The following is a 22780-nucleotide window of genomic DNA, read 5'->3' on the forward strand; positions in this document are numbered from 1 at the left end:
TCTGGCGAGGAGGACAGCATTTGGGTGATAGGAATGTGCTAGCTGGGAAGCGGAAGCTGGCAGAGTTTCCACTTAAAATAGGGTCCCCACTGACCACAGAGTGGCTAACACTGGTATAGACTCATTCCCCTGAGAGCTGCTTAGTAGGTATTTGGATGGGGCTGAAAGGAAGCGTGGGCTACATGAACTGTCTGAATCTTGATCCCCAGATCAGCTGTGTTGCTAGATGGAACAATAATGAGTACTTTATCTACACAGGTTCAGTAATATTTACGCTCTGAGTGCAAACGTCTGCTCCCTTTTTAGCAGCTGTTTATCACACTTGGGTAGCCAGCAAGTTTGCCGTCCCAGCCAGAACAAATTAATTTCTATCCTCCCTTTTTATGCTAACCCCACTGCTTAAAATAATGAGCACTTACTAAGTGGCCAAATATTTATTGAATGACTAGAGGGAGAATGGGGAGCTGTTTTCACTTCCAGTCACGATCATTTTTCTGAACACCACCCATGGCATTGTGAGCAGAACTCCTATCGTCTTTACCTCTGCATGGAAAAGGGAAGCCTGACTACATGGGGGCAACTTTCTCTCTGTTCTACAGCATGAATATTAAATTTAAGTGTTGTTGAAATTACATCATGGAGCCTGAAGTTTTCCAAACAAAGGCAGTTAGACTGTGTCCTAGAGGAAGCTGCGGCTGAAAGACAGCACTTATTCACCTGCTTTTTAATAGCATTGCACACTTAACTATTCAGAAAATATGTTGAGGAAAGACAGAGACCCTAGTCATGGGACCCTATTCATTATTATTCATCTTCTTCTGTATTTCACATCTACATTAAGAATGTGACATTTTTTGTGTTAAAGCTAAGAAGGGCAGATTTGTGCCCCTTTGAGCAATTTAAATATAAAATACAAAACAGTTTTGTTTGCTAGGATTTATCAAGCCTGTAAACTATCTTCCCGATTCCCACTGCTCCACGATAACCAAAACTTTTTTGTGGCTAGAAATAGATCAATGTAATTTCCATTGTCCAAACTGAAAGAAATGCAAAACCAGAATTAATGGTAAAAAAATCAATGAAAGTCAGCAGCATCTTAAAAAGTCTTCCTGGATGAATTAGACAAAAGCCAAAAATCAAGACCTTTCACGCAATTCTTTCCTCAAGAGCTTCAATGGTTCTAGAGAAAGTGGAAACCCAACCTAATCAATCATTGTTTCAACTTTATGGAAACAATAGTACTGTTTCCTTGACCCACTTTTCACTTTCATGATTTTGTCTGCTTTAGTTTCAGCATCAAAAGAAATACAAACGGAGACTTTTGGGTTGTTTTTTGTTGTTGTTGTTGCTTTTGTTTTAACCTAAATGATCCAGGAGCAAAAGCATCACTAATTTTCACTGTAGCAATTGTCATCCAAGACACCTCGCTGCTTTTGAAAATAGTGCGGTGCACATCTGTATTTTTATAATGGAATTTTAAGCCATATAGCATCTTTGATAACAGCTCAGTGTCTCAGAATAAAGCCATTTTCTCAGTCTGTTTCCCATTCCTTAGGCATGGTCATTCCTAAGGCCTCTGCTAAGCTTATAAATGGAATTAGTGAGGTTTTCAAATGCTTAGCACAGATTCATACAAAAACTTAAGGTCCTGTTTCCCATCAATAACACTGTGGATATGAGATAAAAGTAAGCAAAATTGACACGAAAAGAACAGCTATCTCCATAGATGACATAACACTAAGGAGTGCAGCATGAATATGGGTGGAGATTTGCGGCTAGAATTAAATAGTGAAAAGATGAGAGTTTTCACTAGTTTTGTTTTGTACAGCATAGATAAGACACATCAGCACAGAAGCAGAATGTTATCTATCCCCTCCACTTCATCCATCAACCCAGGTATCACTGTACAAAGTTGCCACCATTTCAGATTATCTGTCATGCCACATTGACTTGACTGTGTCCAGCAGTAGCTTCTGATTTTAGTTCCCCTTTTGAGGCCTTGTCTCCCTGAATCACTGATCAAAACTTGTAAGAAAAATAAGAATAGCTGGGATGGCTTTCCAGGTTTGTCTTACATGAAAGAAAACAGATGAAGAGTACTCATGTGGAGTGCTGGTAAAGGCTTCAGGAGACCTGGGTTCTGGTTTCTGTTGATCCTCACATCATCTTGGGCGAATCACTTGTGGCACACAGGTACAAGTGCACCACAGCTTTTTTGCTCATGTCCCAGCTTGGCCAGATACAAGCTAGAGGCCACAACAAACCCATAGTGATTGTGGTGGTATGCCTAAGCTAATAAATTCTGCATTAAGAAGTCAGCACCCCCATGGAGATGTGCCTTACACCTCTGCATCCATTGGCATGCTTTTAAGAGACAGATATATACCTATTCGCATGATGATTACATGTATCCACATGACATGATGACATACAATGGCATCTTTTGCCTTGACTTTTAATGTTCCCTTAGCTGGAGCTGTGTATTCTTACATATATAGTACCAAACACAGGGAAACCTCAAGGTTTCTAAGAGTGCTTCTCTAGTGACTGCACGCAGTACTCACACTATCCTATTGACAGAACTTCCATATCAAGGTGTTATAAGTAGGAAAAATCAGATGTCTCTCTCAAATATGCCATTCTTCAGTATCACTAAGCCAAATACAACCTAGGAAAAGCATTACTGCAGGACTAAGGAAAGCAAAATATATTAAACAAACAAGGGATCAACAGAGAGAAAGGGCAAGGTCTTGCCTAACAAATCACTGAAAGTCCAAAGTATTTGCATGCCTGAGGGGGGTCTGTGGGAGACACTGGATTGACCAAAGTTGATAATGGTGAGTTTGAGGGCAGATGTCCCATTTTGTTCCTTGCACTAGAAAGGTATGTGTCTAACTTCAAATGTGAAATCTTATATGAAGATGCTTTACTGAAAATATATTAAGATTCTGATTATAAATTCCCCAGAATCTCCTGGGGTCAACTTACAAAGGTTTATGTGCAAACTTAATGCTGGGAGATGAGAAGACTGTGTTCTTTAATGTGCAAAGAAATCTTGACCAGAGTACTATGATCAGACAATTTCAGTAGTACTGGAGACAAAAAACCTGTCAAGCTTGGAATGAGCAGATCTTAGAGAGATGTCTTCAGAAAAGTCACATTTTATGGCTACCATACACACTGCAGCAGACAGCTTGTTACTGAAGCTGATCAAAACCTTTCTGCTGAAATGATTTTCAATAGAAATGAAAGGAGAAAGGGTTTCCTGTTTTTCTCCTTAAAAAGAGAGGGTCTGCTTTCCTTGGAAAAAAAAAAGAGGATTTTAGAGAAAATGGAATACCAAAGCACTAGGAATTTGAAAAGTTCTCAGATTTCAACCAAAAAATGACATCTGACTGGCATGATGTTCAAATGCCACCTGCTCTCACTATCTCTTTGGGCTGGGTTTCCAATCAGCAGAACAGAGGCTGGATTCAGGTGGCTCAGAAGAGAGCTTACGGAGGAGGTGGGTCAGGAAGTCTCAGAGGAGAAAGGATGCACAAAGCATTTAACCTGAGCTCCCATGTCGTGCTTCAGCAGCATTTCTAACCAGACTCAGGAGGAAGGGTGTGCAGAGGTGTTGTTGCTTTTTTGGACAGGAAGAAAAACAGCCTAAAAATTTTCAGTTTCCTGTTTTATCAGTTGAAAAGTCAAAAAACTTCCATAGGAAACCTTCCACCCCCTCTCTGATCTTCAACTCTTTTTTTTTTTTTAAACCAGATTTTTGGGGTATTGGCATGTTGGTGCAGCATTTCTTTTTAGGGAAAAGGAGGAGACTGTAGTCTGTCATATCTGAGGGAATTGGGTTACAGACAAGAGACAGATGACAAGGGTGATTGGGCATGGTGTTGGCAGGGTGTCAAGGGGAACTGAGAGGCGGTGGGAACCATCTGCCTGGAGAAGGAGGTTGCTGAGACAGAGGTAAAGGAGGTGGCAGAAGGAGAACAAGTTTATACTGCGTTTCAGAAATACTTTGGGTTTACTTTGTGAGTAGGGTAAGTGTGCGCCCATCTGTAATTCATGCGCAGGGAAGTTACTAATGATGCACAATATGAGCTTATTTTCATTGAACAAAAAGGTCAGCAAACCCATGGTCAGGAAGTTAGCATTTGCCTCACCTCATACAGCTATGGCAATGTGGAATCAACCTGCAGGGAAATGAGTTTCAGCTACAGAAAAGCTTAAAACAGGTGAGTCATGCTCCTACAAGGTATATCTACCAGGGGTCTAATCATAGGAATATAAATGGCAACCAAAGATTCCTATCTAGGTTTAAATCATTCTTTCACTGTATACCTCATTCAACCCAATATATGCAGTTTTAGAGAGGAAATCATCAGGCGGGCCTGTGTCTATACCTCTAAATGGGAAGGCTAGCGGGAATCAGATCTTTGCAAGTTTCCTAAGCTTACAAAGTAGCAGGTATGCTCCTGAAAAAGGCGGGATTTCCTAGTTTACACAAGCCTAGGTAAATGCTAAAACAAGAGCCTCCGAACAAGTAGCACACAGAGAACACCACCTATAACATAAGCCTGAGGAAAGTGGAATTATAGACCATGCAGGAGCAAGAGCAGGATAAAGAGGAAGCTAAATACACACACAAACGACTGATAAAGAAAGTCCCCTTTTCTATGACTGGCCAAAATATTCAACTCTGACAAATTAGTGATAGGGGGAAAAAAAAGAAAAAACATGGAGCACTATCAAAAAATGACAGCTCTTAGGCAGGAGCTTAACACTTGCAAGAGAAGCACAGGTGAACCACAGCTCTGAAGTGGGCCTGCCCAGCCTTTTTCCACCCTGTAAAATAGGAAAACACAAAAGTGCCAGGTTTTATTAGAACATAAAGCAGAACACTTCTCAAAGAAAGAACAATCAAAAATGAGCAGGAAATGTAGAAGACAAGTAAAAATGGGTTTATCTGCTACCTTCCCTCTGCACCTTGGCAGGGCTGGTTCCAGCCTCTGGGCTTGGCTTTGGGCAGCCCAAGGACTTTTTCAGTCTCAGGAAACCCCTAATTCCAAGGAAACTTTTCTCCTCATCCTCTCTAGGGCCTGCTTGGATCCTGTGCTCTTCTCAGACTCTGCTGCAATGCTCCTTCTTTCTCCTGTCATAACCTGTGCTCTGGAAACATCCCTCCTTGAGCAGGCTCTGCTGCCCCTGGGCAGGGTGCAATCTCCAGAGCCAGCCACCCGAGGCCACAATCCAGAAGGATGTCACCACAGACCAGGAACACCAGACACTGCCCCTTGCATGTGTGTTTGGAAATACAGCTGTCTAGAACACAGCAATTCTGCTTCATGGAGAGCTCCCCTCTTTCCTTATGCAAACACCCAGGTGGAAATATGGGTTCATGAGCCATGAAATGCTCATGGACATATCTACTCTCCAGGCACTTCACAAAGCCACTAAGACAGGACTTGGGCCTGTGCTGGAAGTTGAGTCACTCATCCTCGCTGATAAAAGGCACTGATAAAGGCAGTTCCATCAGCAGAAAATTTCTAAATTGAAATGTAGCCACGGAAATACAAATTTGACAGAGCTATAGCTTATTCACCCTCATCAAGCAGGAATAGGAAAGATCCAGGTTCAATGCTCTGAGTTTGCCTGATTCACAGCCAAGCTCTTTGCATCAGAGGTCTCCGACTCAGGCAGGGCAAGGACTTGAAGAGCTGTCTCCCATGAGCCCAGCCAGCATCCTAACTACTGGTTATGGATTCTTAGTCTCTCCTCCACTTTCTTCCTCTATAATGAAAATATCATCAAAACCAATTCACCCCTACAGTATGCTGTAGCTGTGAATGCACATAATTTCATCAAAAATGTTCCAGATTAACTCCACTTATGAAGTCAAAGTCAGCATAGCATTTAAGCATGTGCTGAAATCCTATTTAGGTCAAACTACTCTGTACAGCCTGCTCTTCTGCATTAAATACCTTAAGTATTTGCATTAAATAAAATTAGACTAAGGATGACAAGCTTGTATAATATAGCGTCTCATTTCTCCTCCCATTTCTGAAATCCATAAAACTCATCACTATCCAGAATCCAGGATACATTCTTTTAAACAAGCTTCTCAAGAGGAAAGTCAAGCAAGAATAATACAGGTGTGACATCTCTTCTTCATTTTGGTAATTTTCATGTGAAATATGAAAAGTATATTTAGTTTAATGTATTCTAAACTAAGTAACAAGCATTTGGGTTATCTCCATATTAGAAGAATGAACTTCATTCTACTTTTATCAGAATCTAAAAATATTACAGGGAGAAAGTAACTAAGTTTCATCAAATCACTAAAGAACAACTAAATTTAAAATAAAGTCCACCAAAAATGTCTTCTCTACATTGAACACTATCGATGATTTCAGGACACCCACTGTACATACACGTGTTCAAGGGCATAGGGTAGGTCTACATGGAAATGAGAAACTAATCACTGTGACAAAGGCAAATGCAAAATCACATTATGGGAATGAAACCAAGTATCCTGTATGAAACCAAGCATCCTGCAGCCAGGCTACATGAAAAGCAAGACTATCCATGTCTGATGGCATTTTGGCATGCTATCATACACCAGCCTATCGCAGCCACCAACATCAAAGCCACTGAAGAACAAAGGGGTGCATGAGGATCCCAGCCCTCCCCTGGGCTCCCACTTGTCCGAGTGCTCCCTTGTCTCCTCATCTGGGTTGTTAACTGGTCAGTTCAGGATGCTCCCATCACTGAGGCTCAGAGGACTTGAGGGACCAGACACATCTCTTGCGAGTGAGATGAGCACTCCAGAAATGGAAATGTGTTTGAGTAAATCCTCTGACCAAGACTTATAAAAATGAACACTTCCTCTCACATAAAAATAACCAATTATAAAGGGAAAAATGAAATTTGTCAGGTAATTTCTTCTCAATGATTAATTCAACTAACTCCAAACAATTCAATTATTTAGTGTTCCATTGTTCTGCTAAGCTGGACCTCTCTCCCCCTACCCCAGAAGAAAGTTTGTGGAAAAAAAGCAAAGAAATGATTAATTTTTTAGCGTGAGACAGTCTGACCTTGTACTCTATTAAGCAGAATGTTTCCATAGTTTCCATGTAATTTGTCATGGACAAGTCCACCTATGTATCAAGCATACACTTTATATTACAAGAATTACATGGGAAATAAACTCCAAATTGCTGCAGTTTAATGAAAATATAAAACCCAAAGCAAAACTTTTAAAAACAAACACTCTTATTCTCTGCAGAAGGTCAAAAGCCCACTGTATTTTAGCCCTGTCTCTGTTAATTTACAGAGCTTTACATCAAAAGGACAGATGCTGTGGCTTCCTTAGCATTTCTAAGGATATAAGCAAAGCAGAAACACCTTAGGCCAAAGCCCAGATCCACTGCAATCAAGAGAATTTGGGCCATTGATTTCAAAGGATCATAAGGCTTCATAGCAACTTGTTAGAATTTCATATCAGGCCTTTAATTAAAGGCTTAGTACCAGAGGTCCCATTGCTCAGAGCATACTCTAAACACCAATTCCTGCCTCAGGATTTACAAGCTTGTTTGTGGTTCTCCTTTCTGCTGCAGCTAAGGCACATGCTCTCCTGATGAAGGCAGGAGACAGCGTAGGGACAGCTAGGCAAGGTCCTGCATCCCATCACAGCAGGGTGCAGCAGAGGGGGAGACAAACCAAAGGAGCAAAGGAAAAGGTAGCAGTGGCGTGGGCTTGTGCAGGTGAGGCGCTGCGTGCACTTTCCGTGCTTGCTGCATTCCCGTTCGCTTTGTTAATAGGGACAACCGCTCTGGTACCTTGTGGTACACTGCACTTGCCAGTATCAGCTGGCAACGATCCAGAGGTGCTGTGGGAGGATTAGGAAGTGGCTTTGGGATTCCCCCCCTCCGCCAGGCTAAGTGCAAATGAGAGAAGCTGGCAAAAGGGATAAAATGTTAACTCCCAAGTTCTCCACTCTCTTGACCCCTAGGAAAAATTCAATATAGTTCCCTGAAAACTTTTATAAACTGGTCAAGGTACTTAACTGTGAAAAAATAAATAAGAGACATCTTTTGATTTACCCCCCCCTCCCCAAGCCCTTTCTGGATGCCACAGTCCTCCCTTGCTTTAAGAGCGATGTTAGGATTTTCTCCTTTATGTTTACTGAAGAGACAATAGTTAAGGGTGAAACATGGCTAAATACAAGCATGAGTAGAAAAAAGGTTTCTGAGCAATCAGTTTCAGACATTCAGACATATATCTTCCCACATCTCCTTTGGGTGTGAAACATATGACTTATCTTGAACAACCTTCCACAAAGTCCCCAGGAGCTCTGAGCACATCTGGACTTCCATAACTTGGGAGTTTTGAAGAAAAGGAATGGATAAGATAACAGGAGGACAGATTCTGCCACCCTTTCTTATGATAGTGCAGCAGGTGATTTAAAGGATAAGAGTTTACTGTAGTCTTCAAACTCGCCTCTAAGCTAGGAAGAAAACCTCACCTAAACTAGTGGAGCTAATCGTAAAGGAAACACTTCTACTTCAGGACAGTTCTCCAGGCAATGTAAAATGTCTTCACTCTATTGATTTCAAAAGAGCAATGTCAATTTAACCAGGAAAGGTTTGGTCCTGTGGACAATTCTGCAAGACCCACAGGTAGGTGCTGAGCTGGAATTGCCCAGCAGGGGTGTCAACACCATTTTGGAAAAGCCATAAACAAGAAATTGCTATTGCTATGGTTGGGAGAGAAGAGGTATAACTGCTTCCTTCCCCCAAATCTGTTCAACTGTAGGGACAAACAATAGCTAATTTTCTGCTGTTCTTCAGAATGAGGAGACCTGGTAAACCGATTGCCAGGTAAACCAGAAAGATATACTGTAACATATAGCATCTGGAGTTTGGGTACAGATGAGAAATCAGTGCTGCCTGTACAAATACACAGGCAGAAACCAACACAGCATGCATGTTTACCTGCGCTTTTGAGAAAGCCATTCCGCAAAAAGCTAACTTTGTGCAAATTTGTATTAACATGAAGGAAATTTCCCCACCTGCGAAACGTTAAACTTTATCACCAGTTGTGATGCAATAACATTACAGCAGTGAAATAAATCTTCAGGGTGAGTGCATGTATGTGTGCGCCTCCCTGCAACTTTATTGTGGTTATAGATACCATATACCACAGCAGGGAAATGATTGATATCGGTGATGGTAACTCAATTCTGCATCAGCATATAGTCATCAATCTTCTAGTGCTCTTAAAAAAAACCCCTGAATAATGTTCTACTGATGTTCTGTAGAGCTTCTTCTTTCTAACGTTATGTATTATTGCTGTGGCTTCTTCCAAAATTGTAAAGATTTTTATTATTTACAAAGTGAATTATGCTTTCATATCTTTTGCTTTACTGTTTTCCTAATTGCTTAGCAACAAGTCTCCACACAGAAAAAAAACCCAGAGCACTCTTTCTTTAATGTCATACATAGCTGCATCTCTGGTACATCACCTCAGTCAACTTGAGACCCAGCATGCGTTTTGTCCATTATGTTAATCCTAATTTTCTGTAAAAAGTCTTTATGTATTAATATTTAACTACTGCCTCTCTGGATCTGTGACTGCTCTAGTCCTGGGGCTACAGCTTCATAAACAGTATTTCCCACATCCGGCATTTGAAGACTGCTACTGATTTCCAGTTGTTCCTTTTCAATAGAGATCAGCCCAGTTCAAAACTGGAGACACATCAGACTTGTGCTGAGTCGGAAAAATTGTAGTTGTAGATTCAATGAGGCGGAACATGTAACAGTGGAAACAGACTTCTGTAGCTTTAATCAAGATATAGGATCTGCAAAATGAATGTTACTGGTCTTACTTCAGACACAAACAGTCCCACTGATGCCCACCATGAGTAAAATTTTTATTCTACCTTGACAGCTACCTCTCCTTCTTTGAACTGGAATGAGGAGTTAAATTAGTGAGTCCTATATCCTAAGCTGACTATTGCTATATGCTAGATGGAATAACAACAGGTCTGAAACTCTTAGATGTAGGTTTTCCATGCTTCAAAAGGAATCTGAATTGGGAAAGATACACTGAGTGATGCTCGTGTACAAGAAGTACAGGGAACAACCAGAGAAAATATCCCAGTAACATGTGAAAATAAATTATAGCTTCTCATAGCATCACAAAGGGTCAAAATTGAACATCAAGGAGGTACCAGTCCTACACTGCCAAGGGAAAAGTACTACATTACCTAAATTATTTTCTGTCTTTAATTTTAATAAACATCAAGCTGCTATATCAAACAAAATGCATTCCCAAGTGGGAAAGTTAAATAGGTTTACAGAATTATATTGGTTTTAGAGCACACCGAGTCAGATGACTTTCAATAGTGGCTGGTGCAGCTCAATCAATCTTTAATATAATTCAGGAGATGCACAATAAAAACACAACAGATACGGAGTGTGGATACACAGGCCAGAACACCTATGCACTGGTTTAAGGATTTTGCTAGTGGCTGGGAGCTATAACAGTAGCCTGTTATGATCTTTCGGTTTAGCAGAGAGCTTCTGCTTCTGGTGATAAGGCTTGAAGTTTCCATACTGAAATTCCCTGTCTCTCTACTGCCCTGATTCCTTGGTGTCTATATGCAACACTGCTTCATTACAGCCACATGCATTAGGTAAAATCCTAGGGGGAGAATCATGGGGAAGTGAAGCCGTTCACCGCAAACCTAGAACCATTTTTAAGGCAGGAGAGGTCCAAGAAGGTTGTGTATGTTACTAAGAAGCCCACTTTTTCAGTTTAGAAATCCCTTTGGCTTATTTTGGCGACAACTATCCCACCCCTGCTAAATTAGCATGGTCATGCCGCTCTCTGACAGACAGCGTTTACATGGCTTTTAGGAGTGAGTACGTTTTCCAGACGAGCTGTCACTGGCTCCCTTTGTCCCTTCCTGCTGCTCACACTTTACATTTCCAGGTGCAAATGCAGGCCTGTGCATTTAATTTGTACAAGTGGAGCTTGCCTAGAAAAAGAGATTGTCCAAACAGGCCAGTGGAGTTCAGGCATCCCTACAGGGAGGCCTGAATATCATAGGTGGGCAGGGTGCTTATGGCCTGGAATGATAAAGCTCTTTAGGCCAAGGGAAGGTTTTCAAATCCATTTGGGACTTATTCTAAAAAGTAGAACCCATATTTCTTTACCACGAAATGTGAGCCAGTTTCCTCTGGAATTGATTCAATGCGTTCAGTGCTTTCAGAGCACAATGCATTCATTGCCATGGCATAAAAGGTAATAATACATAAAATAATTGTAAATGGTTCTGATAAGCACATGAAGCACAGAAAGTCTCTGGGACATAAATAATTGCCATTAGTCAGCCCTACTACCACTGTTTCAATGCAGGGACTGAAAATTTACCTCACCTGTCTTTCATCATGTGCAGTATTAGTCATATTAGCAGGGTGTCATGCTTGAATTTTGCAAAGTGAAAGAGCTATCAAGAAATCATCCATAATATCAAATGTCCCGATGCTGAACTTTATAGAATAAAAGGTTGGACAAAAGAGCAGCTCTGCAATATGTTGTGATTTGGTCATAGGTCCTGTATAAGAAACACCCTAAGGTTCCATTTCTTCAGAAATGGGATAGAAACCAGTTTGTACCTCAGAGTCAACATCTGACTCCAGATTTCCCCCTTGTTCAGGCACAGAGCATCACCAATTTTCACACTGAGCAAGAGCAGCCAAGAATTCACCTGTCTCTGCTCAAGGCTCATGCATTCAAAAGTGTGGAGAGCAAGCAGCACTGATGAGTCCGTGACTTCGATGGTGAACCCAGCTCTGAACAAAACAGGGAAGGAGGGAGGACGGCCATACAATCATGATCACAGCACATCTGGGAGCATGAAATGTGCCAGTTCACAATAATGCAGTGATTCTACGCTGTTCTGCGTGAGTAAAAGTCTTGCATCATTTCAACAGTCTTGCATCATAGCCTGTATTTCAGCAGGAGAAAGGTCTAGAGAACAGAGATGGCAGATGGAAACCACGACCTACATTCCCCCAGCTGAAGACCACAGAAACTTGGAAACGGATTGGACCAGTCAACACAGTCCAGCAGGAGAACAGTCTTCAGCAGGGTAGCTTGGTTAGCTACATTAGAAAAGATTCTTGACAAGTACTGTGAAAGACTTTCACTCACATCAAGGGGACTGGATATCTATGGAAACTCCAGTCCAAAACTCTAGTCCAAATCAGGGCTGAGCTATGGATGGGCTTCACAACCTCAGGTAAATTATCTAGGTCTGACTTCAGCTCCCCCAACTGTAAATGGAGATAATCACTCCACTTCTCTTCCTCACAAACTTTAGCAAGGCAGAAGTCCAATGAAGACTACAAGCTGCTACCAGGCAAATAAGGGCCACAGAAGCCTCTAGACAGATGGACTTTTAAGCATCTAGTGTTTAAAAGCAGAAGCATTTATGACTACACCCAATGCAGTTCACCCCTGTCCATTCTGCCCATTCTTGAGTCTGGAAAGGTCTCTGAATATTCCATATTCATACGAATATGGAAAGGTATATGACAATCAAGGATGCCTTTCAGAAGTGTATCAGAGCAAGGCTGCATGACAGCAAACATTTCTAAAGCAGACCTCTCTGCCCACCTGATGCCCACCTGCTGCACAAGGTAGAAGAGCATCCTCAGCAAACAGATCTTATTCTCTAATCTTGCTCCACATTGGTCTGTGCAAGTCAAGGCCAGAAGGACCTATCTCAATAGGCTCCTTCAGTGCTGTAACAGTCTTTCAGATAAAATACCTGCAAGAACTGCCACATCAGGCACATAGCTTGCAGCAACATTTATGCAGCAGTGTGAAAGCCAATATCCTTATTTGCAAAGCAATCACAGCTAGAGAAAGTGTACCTGAAGGGTATGGGCAAGGCAATATGGGAAATGAATTATTCCCCAAGGGGATGTTGCATTCCACACATTACTTTTACACAGAGTTGATTACTTTCAGTACCATGCAGGGAGGCCAGTAAGGAGTACCTCAATGGCTGTTATTACTGCTGATTTACAAGAAATCTAAATTAAATTTTAAGCATTGCAGGTTGGGAGAAGACATTAAAATGCAGCAATCTGCACATAAAGATACAGGCTTAAAAAACCTTGTTAAGTTGCTAGCTGCAGCTCCCCCTTGAATTGATTTACTTGATAAACAACTTTGGGTTTTGCTGCCTTCAGTAATTCTGCCCTCTTTTCACTCACTTTATATAGAAGTGCAATGAGGCTGCGTAGATTCCTTACAAACTGATCAGCAATTGCATATGTATGAGGCTAAGGTCATGGCTAGTGTTTTCTTCATCAACCCAAGGCCTCTTTACCTTCCTTTCTGTTTCTCCAGTACAATAAATAAGCCTTGTCTTACTACAGGATAAGGCTTCTTATCCTGAAAGATCTAAAGACGCTTAGCAGAAGAAAAAACACGAAAGAAACTCCACACCCACCAACTATTTCAGGTACCCAAGAATCACTCACTCATGCCGAAAAGCAGACTCCTTCAGGACATGCCAGGCTCCCTGCACACAAAACTATACAAGTCTAACAGACAGAGGAGAGTTTTGCATCAAACTCAAGGCTCAGAGGAAATGCGCTAAGGCAGCTCTGAAGGCATATTGAGACAGCAAAGCACTGTCTGTACAGGCAAGAGTTGCTCACCCTTTGAGCCACTGGGCTGCAAAGCAGCTTTGGGCTGGAAGCTGTTTAAAAATGGTAGCAAACAACTATGACAGCGCTAATAAGTTTTACCTTTTAGCCGGGCTTACTAATGCAGGCAGGACTGCTTGGCTATGTGGCCACTGAGCGGAGCCGAATAAGGCCCTGCCAGTTGCAAAGGTGAGATGTAACTGTTTGTCTCCGAGTGTACAGACAGGGTCTCAGTTACCCAAACTGAGTCAGCTTCAGTCTGCCTGAGACATCTTGACTCTTGCAGAAGCAACAAGATTTCTATGGTTGTGGTTTTGCCCCTGCCCTTGGTCAAAGACATCTCCAGCATCGTGCTGAACACAGGGATGCATTTCCTAGAGAGCGCCAGCTCAGCAAAAGGAGATGTATTACCTGTTTCAGAGCTCTCCAGATTAACCACTATTTTCCATGCCAGGCTAACATCACTGCAGGGATTGAGTTTGACTCTGCTTAGTTAAGGAGAACGGAGAAGGTGAAGAAAGAGCATGAGGTACTGTCAATCTGAAGAGCTGCCATTGGATTTGGGAGGACTGGAGAGAGAACAGATAAACCTAAGACAAATACTAAGGTATATCTCCCCTGTCCTAGCTGTACTTTGGCTAGTTTGTATGTTCACCTAATGTCAGGGAAGGAAGAAGGAACCCCAGGGTTATCATCACCATTCCTTGCTTCTGGCTGTACGCAATTGTAAATGCTACAGTTGGGTGAATCATTCAGATGAATTTTTTCATTTGATTCACAAACCACCTCAACCATTTTTTATATATATATTTTTATATATATATATATAATTTTTTTTTTTTACAGTTACACCTCTGAAACAGTCTTTTTCAGCTTCTGCCAGGGTGAACATTGCTTGTGAATCATCTATTGTTCAGTGCTATGGTGTCCAATTTGTCACCAGATCTAGAAGGTGATGTCTATGTTTGTGGGTCAGATAGATTAAACTAGTACAAAATGAAAGGCAAGTCAAAATTCTTTTGCTAACATTTACCTAAATACATTCTTATAGGCCTTTCAGATATTTTTTCCATTGAAAATTGAAATAAAGTCTGTTTTATTAGGAAATGTAGAAAATTAATTAAAAGGATTGAAGAAACCACAAGAGTAGGGCTCTAGGATACACTTGCTGCAATACACTTTTGTATGGACTTCTGTGTGTAATAGGTGGTCCTTCTCACACGAATTTTATACATGCCTGTAAATAAAAATAGATGCCAGTAATTCTACATCTAATTTTGTAATATTTGTATCCAAAACAGAGTAATTTGCCAACAATATTGAAAATATATACAGCTCACAAGCCTTTATTGTTTATAAACTAGAAAGGGTACAGCCATCAATTTCAACACTTATTTGGTACATTACTTCTTTGCCATGTTGCTATCATCATCATAAAATGTGATTGATGTTCTTCCATTCAGTGTTTCACTTAGGTTTATTGGCTAAACTACAAATGCTCAAAGACTCTGCTCCTTTTATGGAGGAATACTTTATTAGCACATGGTTCAAAATGAAAAATCTATTGCAATTGCATTTCTAATCTGAATATGGCTTTAGAATTCGCTTTCAGACATAACCTACACACTGCTGTAGAAGTTAAGTATTGCATTTCAAACTCATTGCAGACCTATCCCTTCTAAGAACCCATCATCCACATATTTATTTATTTTTACATCTACGCCAAAAAGTCAGGAATAATCTTTTACAAATTATTTTATTTATTTTTCTGTTGGCAGGACAATAGATCATGTGCCCAGTTTTTATTGCATATGTAAATGTAAATGAGAGAGATAATTTGCAGATCCAAAGCAGAACAGCAAATAATTATGATGATAAAATAACATTGGGAAAGGAATTCATCAAAGCCAGTTTATTGCTTAAGATATCAGCAAGCTATCAGAATATGGACTAAAGCAATACAGGTCTAACTGCTTATGCTAATGAGTATGTTTTGATTTTATTGCCATTCATGTAAAAGGCAAAGTTTCCATAGATACCAACTAGGAGCAGAACTAAACCTGGCTTTACGCTCTGAAATTGTGGGTCTCAACTCATACAGCAGGTCATCAACTGAAAAGTGGAAAAATTAAGTTTTTCCTGAGAAAAAGAGGTATGCATTTTAATTAACCAGATGCAAATCTGAAATTATCCCTTCCCTTCTCTCAGAGGAAAGAAATAACATCCCTGATATTTTTGGGCCGAATATTGATAAAGTCAAGGCTAAGATGTAGCAAATCAATGCTGCACAAGTTACAAATGATCTTATTTTTCACTTTCAGCATATCCAGTTTAGCATGAAATTAGCCCATGAAAGTATGATTTCCATTTAGAGAAATCGTCAGTGTCAGACTGCGGGCCGAGAAGGTCATTTGCCTTTGATCAGCTGCAGTTGTCAGACAGTGAAGGAGGCACTGATACAAGGTGGGCACAGGAATTTCAGTGAGTCTCATGAGAAGGGTGAAACAAGAAATCCTCCATGGGACAAGAACTGGGAGAAAAAGCAAAAGCAGCACTGGGTGGACAGGAGGAACAGTAGTTCTGAATTGTGATGAGGAACAGAAAAGAGTACTTGGGAGTATGGTCAAGGAGGCACAATCCCAAATTCTCTGTTTTAAACCCCTGGCAAAGTCCCTCAAAAAGCATGAGACATTGTCTAGGCATCGTAACTTGGTCCAGCCGTTATTCCAAGCAAGAGCATGCTTGAACTCCCTCTCCCAGGGGAGGATTTTGCCTTGGAGACTCACCCCACCCATCCCAATAGCCTTATCCATGCTGCACCCCTCCACCCACACTGAGCAGGCAATTTCGCTGTTAGCTGATCCCCCACTATCACAGCCTCAAGCAGCAGCCTCCCAAGTGAAGACTTGTTAATAAGCCCTTTTCCTTCTTTTCCCCACTGATGTCCTGCCCATCCGCCTGCCCCTCCAAAGCTTTCCTGTGTACCCACCTCTCCTCTGCACACTGCATCCCAGGATCAGTAAGCCTCCCTGATATTCACAGTCAAACCCACGCAGCATTCAAGGCCACGGATTCATACCAGTTTGCACAAACTAAGGTTACAGCGCACTGTTTTAAGTGCCATTGAATCAGCCCTGTCCCTAAACAGAAGAATCAGCTCTACCATCAGCACAAGCTGGCACTGCTGCAGTAGCACTTCCCTAGTTTGCTCCAGCTGGGAATCTGACCCAACCATCTATTAGTTCATGCTAAAGAAAACCAACTTAGTCTGCTGATCAAAGCTTCAGAGAGTTCAGCTCAATTTAAATATCTCACCTTCATATTTTCAGGGACCAACGAATGCTACCAGGAGGATCAGAAAAGGCCAGAGGAGAATTAACCACTGATTTATTAAATTAGAGAGAATACTCAATACATTTCAGTCTCTCAAGTTAACGCTGTGCAGGAGCATGTGGGGAAAAGACGCATCTTTCATTAAACCACTGCACCGAAGTGGAGCTTGATCTATTATTCAATCAATGCTCTTTTGAAGCAAATGGTGATTTTACATCAAATATTTTTTCTTTTTAATGCCATGTCTACCACAGGACTAAATTCCCTCGACAATATTCACTCAGCTGCAACGAGAAAGTAAGGCAAGGAAATAAGAGTGTGCTTAGAGAGCTGCAGAAGACACAGCAGTGGAGCCTTTTGCACTTTCTGGTGGTGCAGAGACAGATAAAAGGGCTTTGTTTAAACATATCTTTTTGGATGAGACTGCAAGGAAGTTATTTCTGCTTCTGTCCACATTGAAAGGCCCTGTATTTTGCCCTTGAGTGCCCATTACTAAAAAAGCTACAAGAGCTCTGCTTCTGCTCTCTGCCCACCACTTTTGCTGACAATAGAGGTCTCACAGGTATATCTGCCTGCACTTTTATCCAAGGAGAAGAGAAAAGCTGCAGGAAGTAAATAGAGCCAGAAACCCTAACAATACAAAGGCTAAGCAGGGAGAGCTGACAAGAGAAATCAATAAAGAGTTTGCAGGTGTCTGTAAGACAAAGGCTGCTGCAAAACAAATCTCTGTTGGAAAGGCATATGGGAGATGGTTATGTATTAAATGAAATAGGCTCGCAACAGCGTAAACTGGAAGTCTGTCCTTTGAAACAGAAATGCAAAGGGCTCTCAGCACACTGCCTGAGATGGAGAGGAAGGTGGAGTGGGATGAAAAGCAGAGCAGTTTTGAGTGGGAGTAGGGCTCCCTGCCTACGAAATGGAAAGACAGCATCAGTGAGAGACGCATGCGAGCAAAGACAAAAAAGCAGGACACAAAATGGAAGGCAGCTTTTCAAAAATAGCTGCCAGTCAGAGACCATGGACTGTCAGGGAAGTGCGTGCGTGCGCACGCAGTGAGGGTCTTTTGGTGACAGCAAAGTATCTGCAGACAAACCATTTTGGAGAGTGATTAATGTGTGTAGTCCAAGCAATACCACGAGCTGTCTCAAAACTGAGGCCTTTCAGGTTCTTCCTTTAAAAAGGATCAAGAACAACAGCTTACGCCAGATACTATCGTCAGACTAGTCCAGATAGCAGCATGATGCTCATTTTTTGATCAGGAAAATGCCTCCTGTTTACAATCCAGATTTGCCAATAGAGAACAAAGGTTGATTAAGAACTGAACCCCTTTGAGAAGATCAGTAGAAAATGATACACTGACTTCAGCTGGCTTTGGATCAGGCCTTTATGAAGGACTAGATGGATCATACTGGAATACTGGAAAGAGGGACATACAGTTCAATAATGTTGATTAAAGAACAGATACAGAGGTCTTTGGCAGCAAAAGATGCTTAACGTGCATAATTTTGCAGGTTATCTATGCACGCTATGCTTTGCTCATCCCATTCTACCTATCCTCACCCACAGGGAGTCAGACCAATAACGGCACATACAGCAGCCTGGTCATTCTTGATGCAGGAGGTTTTCTGATTGCAGAATCACAAAGTAGTTGGGGTTGGAAGGGAGGTCTGGACATCATCTAGTCCAACTCCCCTGCTCAAAACAAGGTCAGCTAGAGCAGGTTTCTCAGAGTTGTATCCACTTAGGTTTCGAGCATCTCTGAGGATAGAGACTCCACAGCCTCTGAACAACCCCTTCCAGTGTTTGACTGTGTTCACAGTTACAAAAATTTGTCATATGTTTGTATGGAATTTGCTGTATTTAAATTTGTGCCTGTTCCCTCCTGTCCTGTCCTGTCCCTGGGTGCTAGTGAAAAGAGTCTGGCTCCATTTTTTTTTTTTTTTTTTTTTTACTCCCCCACCAGCTATTTATAAACATTCACAAGATCCCCTCACACCTTCTCTTCTCCAGGCTAAACAGTCCCAGCTCCCTCAGTCTCTCCTCACATAATGGATGCTCCAGTCCCTTAATCCTCTTTGTGGCCCATCACGAGACTTTCTCCAGTAGCTCCCCATCTGCCTTGTACTGGGGAGCCCAGCACTGGACACATCACTCCAGCTGTGGCCTCACCAATGCTGAGGAGAAGGGAATAATCACATGCACTATACTGTACTTCTTCCTGGAGGTTTGACAGAACATTAGGCCTGAGCCTTTCATTCGCCCTCCAGGTTAAGCAGATTTTATCAGTTATTTAGGAATGGGAACTGCAGGATAAAGAGAAGCAAAGCCTTCTCTACCATTCTGGTCCCCCCTGCAAGTGCCAGCCATGCCCCTTGGTTTCTAAAGAGACAAGCACAAGAGCATCAGGAAAAAAATATATGAGGAATCCCCCATGCAACAGCACCCTGCAAGCAAATTTTGAAATTTTACTGAAAGGAGGGAGCAGAAAAATGAAACATTTTTTGCTTCAGTAACTTCTTGTTATGCATAAGCTTAGAGAAGCCCTTTCGATCTTGTGAAGGTGGAAAAACAGTTTGTTATCCCGAACAACCTGAAACAATTTCCCCTATTTGTTTTAAAAGTGTATTTTCAGTTCAGCTTCTTGAGTTTTCACTCGCTTCCACTGCTTGTCGTTAAGCTTTGTTTTGTCCTCCCTCAGACAGCTATATCTGGAAGCCAGAGAGCTGAGCAAACAGTATAGCTAAGACACTGCACTGGGACTCAATATCTGAATTCAATTATCAGCCATGCTGCAAACTTTCTGTATGCATTTAGCTTGCTAATCTCCATTTCTGGATAATACAAACCAAGGTGCCTTTCTCTGCTAAAACTGCAAACTTACTGTGTGCAGTGAATAGCAGCTATACAGATGTTCAGGGCACCTTTGCATGTTCACAACGAACAGCTCTAAGATACAAGGAGTCAAAGTATCCTTAATTAGACATATTTCTTCCTGTGAAAAACTGGGGATGGGGTTGGATAAAACCAGATCTCAGTAGAACTTATCTACATTTGATGAATCCTATGGGTAATTTTTTTTTTTTAATATATTTTAGAATGAACCACTTCCTATTTCCCAGTATTTTGTCACTGGCTTTTCTCTGACACGTTTTCAATCTCTATTCATTGCTCCCATATTCAAGCTACCCTTAGGAACCAAGAAATCACTAGTATTCCTGCTCTTACTGTGCTTCCCTCCCAACTCCATCTCTCTTCCAAATTCATCCGCCCTTTAGTCTGTGATGATGGTACTGATCATCATAAAAGAAAAAGAAAGCGCTTGATCTACTGCAGCGTAAAGACACAAGACGCATTTTCCTTTCCGTGAGTGTAGAAACAGAAGGTCTAAGAATACATTCACATGAATATTGCCCATCTTGGCACATGCTATACTGACCCTCTTCTCTGTTTCTCAGGATTGCAGAAGGGAGAAACAAATGCAAACCCAGGCAGGCCATACCATGTGCTCCTATTAGCAAGAATTTAATATTCAGCTAAGACACTGGAAGAACATCCTCATGGCCAAACCACAATGTTTATTTTGCAAATAACATGAAACTAAGACCTTTATTCACCTCTCCTGAGGGAGGATCAGCTGTCCATGGCCATCCTGAGCAACTGTCCCTCATCTTCTCTCACAAGAGCCACCAACCATGGTGCTTTATAGGAAACAGATTCCATCCCAGGGTCTAGCTCACAGAGGGTACCAGGGAGATAAAGCCACTGCACTACATAAACTGTGTTTAATTATGGCAGCATTTCCAAATCAGGTTCTTTTGGTCTGAACATAGCTCTCTCCAGCATCCTCTGGTGGATGGACAAACATTCTCAATGTGACTACACACTTCGACGTACTCTATTCCTTTGCTCTGCAGTGAACTACTTCACATTTTAGCAGTCTCCTATTAAGCATCACAAATCCATGTCATGGTATACATACTTATTTTGGAATAGAGCAGAACAGGCTTCAACAGTGCTGTAATTAGCAGTGCACCACTGCAGAAACCAACTAAAGTGTGTACATGAACTGAGAGGTACCATTTCTGCCAGTTACTCAAATGATTATTTAGCACAACTTATTCAGGCAAAATGGGAATAAACTATTGAAGACACTGAAATACTTCCTTGCTGCCACACATGACATGTAATACTGTCTTCTATACTTCAACTTTGGTTTGCTTAACATGTTCAGGTATATTAAACATGCTTTGGATTTCTAAACCTGAATAAGTAGAGAACAGAAGAAAATCTCCATAGGACTAAGATATGGTTCAAAACACCACTGAAACTTTTTGTTTCCACATCCCTTTTGTGTTGGGGTCCCTGCAGTCATTTAAGTAGCCAAGATTTTAAAACTAATGTTTGCAGGAAACTGGTATTTAAAAGCTTGAATATTCAGGTCCCCCCAGAGGGCACTTTATTTTTACACAAGCCTACCCTGCTCTGCCTGTGTATTTGGGTCGAGAAGACACGTAGAAGAGAAGGGCAGGGTTTGTAAAACATTCTGCTGAATCAACAGTACTAAGGGCAATCCACCCAAAGAAAGAGTTGTGGCACTTTCTTACATGCTGTGAAAGCCTCTTACCAGTTTGCTCCAACTTGTTCCGGATACATAAGCAAACTGATAAACAGCTCTTGCTGACTTTATTCCCCTAACTTTAATAATGCTTTAATAAAGTATTGACAAGCTTGTGCCTAGTAATTATTTAGAAACTGCCTCATGGTCAGGTTTGGTAGCTTATTGTTGCTGTACATTTTTTAGTTGTCAGCAACTGAAAAGGGCTGATATTAAAATACCTCATCTCAAGTCTCTTTTCTTATAGTGTATTGCGATATAAAAAAACCTGAGAAAAATGAAGATTTCATTGCATATTTATGCCTTTCAAATTCTCAGATTATTGAAGAACAGGAATGGAGGAATGAAACATCATCCTCATTGTGCTAGTTCCTTTTATCCTTTGGATGTTCAAATCAGACAGTGAAATGCATACGTACATCTCTTAAATGGTTGCTCATTGTGTTTTACCACATTACATAGTGTCTGCTTTAGAAGACTGGCACTTTCTAGCTATCATAAGAGCATAACTGGGGGCAAGATTTCAGATGTAGTGTAGTGCACGACTGGAACAGAGAAGCATAACCAGATTCAAAGATCGGAAGCTGAGGGTAGGATATATTCAGACAAAGAGAAAGGAGCAAAATGTGAGATGTGTTAAACCATAGACTGAGATAAAGTGTGCCAGGTGTTATGCTCTAGTATTTGAAGTCTTTCAACCAAATTGGGTATCTTCTCCAAAAAACAGGGTTTGTCTTTAGAGCTCTAACAGAAAATACAAAAGAATATTTTTGAGAGAATGCAAGTTACATTTTGAAAAGCTTCAAAAACATCACTGCTGAACTCGAGCATTGCACTAATCAGTGCTTTAGCATTTTGAGGCCAGAACCCAAAAGGACACAGGCATGATATGAAGGTGTGCAGCACCTAAAAACTAAGCATTTTGTTTAAAGAATAAAATTCACACTACTAAGTTTTACATCAAACAAGGATTCCCACTTCAGTATGCTGAATAAGTGATACTGAAAAGTCAACCACTGCTGAAGTCAAGAGGACAGTCTTAAACTGCCACCCTCTCGGACATAGGTCTGTATCTTGGGATAGCAGGGGAGAGCCTCAGGGAAACCAAAAT

The sequence above is a fragment of the Apteryx mantelli genome, chromosome 4 (assembly GCF_036417845.1).
Source record: "Apteryx mantelli isolate bAptMan1 chromosome 4, bAptMan1.hap1, whole genome shotgun sequence".
Taxonomy (NCBI): Eukaryota; Metazoa; Chordata; class Aves; order Apterygiformes; family Apterygidae; genus Apteryx; species Apteryx mantelli.